The sequence below is a fragment of the Elephantulus edwardii genome, unplaced genomic scaffold (genome assembly GCF_000299155.1).
Source record: "Elephantulus edwardii isolate Elephantulus edwardi_28Jun2011 unplaced genomic scaffold, EleEdw1.0 scaffold00193, whole genome shotgun sequence".
NCBI lineage: Eukaryota > Metazoa > Chordata > Mammalia > Macroscelidea > Macroscelididae > Elephantulus > Elephantulus edwardii.
Window position 1 is genome coordinate 3,928,805 of NW_006399943.1, and position 4,953 is coordinate 3,933,757.

At 56.7% G+C, this 4,953-nt stretch overlaps 1 protein-coding gene across 1 annotated transcript in view; it reads left to right on the forward strand.

Moving 5' to 3' along the window:
- CDH4 (cadherin 4, type 1, R-cadherin (retinal)) overlaps positions 1–4,953 on the forward strand; it is a 104,556-nt gene that overhangs the window by 27,429 nt on the left and 72,174 nt on the right. The gene's annotated exons all lie outside the window — the stretch shown is intronic.

Consider the following 4,953-nt stretch of genomic DNA (forward strand, 5'->3'; position numbering starts at 1 on the left):
CAGCTGTGAGGTGCCGTGGGGTCAGCCGTGAGGGTGGCGTGGGGTCAGCCGTGAGGGCGGCCTGGGGTCAGCTGTGAGGTGCCGTGGGGTCAGCCATGAGGGTGGTGTGGGGTCAGCCATGAGGGCGGCCTGGGGTCAGCCGTGAGGGTGGCCTGGGGTCAGCAGGGGGCTTGTCTTGTTGGTAAATCAGAGCCAACTCGGGACACCTGCAGCAATAACACCAGCAGGAGGGGGTCCCTGCGGCACCTGGGAGGATCCTGGTCCCTGAAGACTGGGAATAGGGATGGCAGAAGAATTGATGCCTTTGAGCTGTGGTGTTAGAGAACTCTGGTATCTCATGGGCTGCCAAAAGGACAGACAGACATCTTGGAGAGGGTGCAGCCAGAGCGCTCCTAAGAGGCAAAGGACTTTGTTCATTCCTGCTTAGAAAGGTGAAGGGTCCACAAAAGGGAGACTGGCTCCGAGCAGGACAGGCCGACAGTGACCCAGCCATGCGCTCAGGTGTGTCAGGGACGATGAGGATGGCACAGGTTTCAGGTCTTAGGATCACTGTGAGTCATACTGGACTCAAGGGAAGCTAACAACACCCCCCAAGGTGATTTGCAAACCCAGGTGAGTTTGCAAACCGCTGGTAAGTGTTCCCCAGCTATGGCCTCAGAGCCATTAAAATGAAGTGGACTCTGTGGAGCCCCCACATCCCTCCACTTCTGTCTGCACAGACCCCAAAGGGTCACAGGGTCAGTCAGCCCCACCAGTCCCACCTATGTGAGGAAAAGTTCACCGGATCAGTACCTGTCAGAGGAGGTGGGCAGTTCCCCAACTGTGGCCTCTGCTCATGCTGTCACCCCCACCACACACACACACACACACAGACTTGCTCACACCAGTGGTTGCACACTCTCTCACACACCACTGCACACTCGTTCACCTCCAAGCCCTTTGCACAAGCAGCCACACACTCCCATACGTGCACACTCGTCTACCTGACCAGGCGCACATGCTTTGGTAAAGTCACATATGCACAGTTGCACACGTGTGTGTATATATGTGGAGGCACTGGACAGACCACACCCACTGCTGTTAAGTCGGTTCCAGCCCATAGGGACCCTTCCTGGCTTTCCCGGGCTGCTCTCTCGGGAGGGAGCAGACTGCCTGTCTTCCCCATCAGAGTCACTGGTGGATTTGAACCACTAACCCTTAGTTAACAGCCTGACACATCATATATTATACAAAGGACTTCTAATACATGTGTGTATTCAGGTACATACGTACACACACCCACAAAAACCCCACAGATACATGAGCCCTTTCATGTGCGTGCATGCTGCACCTGTGTGCTGGTGTGGACAGAGGGGACACCTGCGTACACGGTCTTTGTGCACACTTAAGTCACATGTGCACCACCCACTGGCCATAGAGTAGAGGGCCAGCCGCCCCCAGTACTCACCACCATTCTCTCCACTTAGCCACAGAAAGAAAAGACACCCTGGGCAGAGGGCCGGCCTCAGTGGAGAATGTCCGTACAAGCCGCCCCCCTAGAACACTCTGGGGAAGCAGGGCTGCCGTGGGTCCCTGCACAGAGAACCCACTGTCCCTGTCCGCTCCGAGGTCACGTCTTCCCTGCGGCTCCAGCGAAGGTTGTGCATTCCTGCCGGAGCCTATGCGGGTCTGGCATCGATTCTCACCAGATTTTGTTATTACATTTGTCTCACAGCTTTAAAATAGCGGCAAATATGTGCCATTTATTTAAACAACACTGGGGAAATTAGAGCAAGCAAGCCCATCCTCAGCACAAGAAGACAGAGCAGGTTTTACAGACAAAGGGCAGCACAGAAGCCCTGACATCGGCCTGTGGAGCTGGAGGGCTGAGCCCGCGGTGCCTCCCGAAGTGGGAGTGCGTTAGGGCCCAGGGTCCTGAGGACTGAGCCAGGGCGAGCCCGCACACAGGCACCCCAAGCCCAGGGGTGCTCCCCAGGTGGTCTCCCTGTGGGGTGCTTTGACCAAGGCTAGCTGCCCTCCTTCCACCACGAGACTCAAGAACCAAGGTGAGCCCACGCCTCACACAGGCAGACGAGTGCAGTGGTTGTGTGTGAGGCTGCTGAGGAAAGATGGCAGTTCAAACCCACCAGTTGATCCTTGGGATAAAGATGAGGGCGATGAGGGGGTGGGCGGCTGAGAGACCCCGTTCCTGAGGAGCCTCGTCTGTGCCGTGTCAGGCCTGAAGGCACAAAGTGGCCCTCTCAGCAGGTGACCTCTCTGTCCTCCTCTGACAATGCTTGGAGGCCCTGGCCCCTCCAGGACAAGGTTCCCTGGGAGCAAATGTCCACATCCCCCGGCGGCAGCACTGAAGTGGACGCCTTGTGTTACTATGAAACTCAGAGCGGACCCCACTGCTCTCTGACTCGGTGACCTTCCCCTGGGTATATGGAGTCGTTGTGGAGGAGATCACCCATCTTTGTCAGAATTACTGACAGGTGAACTCAAACACCCTACTTCCCAGTCGCCAGCCCACCAGAGCCCCGAGGGTCCAAGAGTCCCGGAGCTTTGCCTGAAGCATGAGTCGCGTCTCTGTCCTCCCAGTGGACACCAGGCCCTGGGTGCTCATGACCAGCAAGGTCCCGTCCAGGGACGATGGCAGGGCGTACTCGAGGGAGGAGCCTGCAGAAAACAGCCTGGGTTTCCCAGACCTTTGTACCGGTTCATGCCAGCCTGACCAGCTGCTGAGAACCTGTATTTCCACCCCAGATAAACTGAGTCCGAATCTCCAGTGGGGATTCGTTCACGTGCTCTAAGAATGGAGGACTCAGCAAGGGCGCTTCGAGCTGCTCATCTGGCCCTGTTAGGGTGGACATGCACGTTTCAGGGGCCTGAGCTGGAGTGAACTGGCGGGAGCCCTCATTTTCACTGCAGCTGATGCTCCACCCCAGGTTGGGGGAAGGCGTGGCAGCTACTGGGTGGGGGGCATGCAGTTTATCCAGGTGGAATGTCTGTGTGCTGAAGCTTTGGGGTGGGGGGGTGCATCATTATACTTCTTTAAGGAAGCTCTGGTGGCCCAGTGACAAGAAGCTGCGCTGCAGTACTGAAGGCACGCAGCTTGAATCCACCAGCTTCTCTGTGGGAGAAGGATGGGCAGTCTCCTCCCATGCAATTAACTGCCTCTGAGAACCCTCTGGAGAGTCAGCTATGGGTCACTTCTGACTCTGCGGTACACTACACAACACACACACACACACACACACACACACACACACACACACTCTCTCTCTTACTTCTTTAAGGAAGGTCTGGTGACCTAGTGGTAAGAAGCTGTGCTGCAATCCCAAAGGCACGATGTTGGAACCCACCAGCAGCTTCATGGGAGGGTAGGCCACCTCCTCGTGGGTGATTTACAGCCTCTGACAGCACGCTGGATGGTCAGTGATGAGAGCGATTCGTCGGTTCAGACTCTACGGTACAGCCACACGCTGTTTTAAAGGATGAAAACTCCTTTCAAAACTAAGACAGCAAATCACAATAGCACGAGTTGCCTTGGTAACTCGTTGACTGGGGGATGGCCACGGTGGACAGCTCTGACTGCCCCATGGCAGGTGGGCTATTTGGGCCGAGATCCAATCCGGACCCCTCCTGCCAAATCCCTGATGCCATTGCTGTCAGCTGGCTGCCACCCACGCTGCCCCCATCAACTTTCTGAGCTGGGAATCCTAACAGCCGGGGCCTGTTCTTCTTTGTTCCAAGGAGCCACGGGTGGGCCCGAACCTCTGGCCTTTCGGTTAGGGGCCTCACGCATAACATTGCACTGTCAGTGCTCTTCAGGCCCCTGGATTCTCTCTCAGTACTCCCCAGTCCTTCTTGGGACAGCACACCAACTCGCTGGTGTCCTGCCACCCTGCTCACTCTCCTGTGTCTGCTGCCCCTGTCCCTCCATCTCCAGCATCTTGATGTCCTAGGGGTCAGGCAACTAGCTTTATAAAATTCAACTTAGACATTTTTATCTATGTTGAAAGTGTAGCTCAATGAGGCTGTCAGTGGGGCCGTGTCAGGGCAGATGTGTGCCTGTTTGGTGTCAGATGGTCCTGTCTGGGTGGGCAGCTCACCTCTGTGCAGGAAGTGTTTGCACCTGTCAGAAGCCGACTTCTCTGCTCAGGCCTGAAGCAGCTCAGGGTGAGGTGTGGCCACACAGGACCCCCGTGCATGCAGAGGGCCCGGGAGCGTGAGCCTGTCAGTGGACACCCTCCAGTCCTCTCCGTCTCTGTGTGGGCTCCCCTGGTCCAGCCCAACTTGTGTGAGTCTCATTCCACAGACTCCAATCAAGTGAACAGCCCTGCGTGTGAGACGAGACGTGGCACGTAGAGAATCAGCAGACGTGTGTCACGAGCCAGTGCTGTTGCTCTTGTAGAAGGGGCCACCGGGTGGAGGACGCATCACACGACCGTGAGAACGGGTCTGAACCCTGCAGGCTGCTTCCTACATGCACCAGGGAGTGGGAGGGGTGAAGGGAGGCGAGACTCCCTCAGAGGAAGTGCTTTGCCTTTGCTTTGGGGTGTCCTTCCTCCCGCTGCTCTCCGGTCAGGCTCCTGAGTGTGGAGTTTGGTCTCGTCTCTCCACTTACCATCACCTTATCACTTCTTTTCATTAGAGCCCTCAAAGCGTAAGTGTGATGACTGTGTAAGACCCTAAGTTTGGGGGGGCCACCGGTCAGCTACAGCTCGTGGTCACCCTGTGGACAGACATGAACCCAGCCCCGTCCTGCACCATCCGCACCATCTCTGATCTGTCAAGCACGTCGTCACAGTCACTAATTAAAACATGCCCAACCTCATCACGGACCCATCTGTGTCAGAGCAGAACTGTGGTCAGGGGGTGTCCAGTGTGGGAGGGAACTATGTCCAGGGGGTGCCCGACATCAGAGCAGAGCTGTGCCCTGGGGGTGTCCAGTGTGAGTGAGAACTGTGC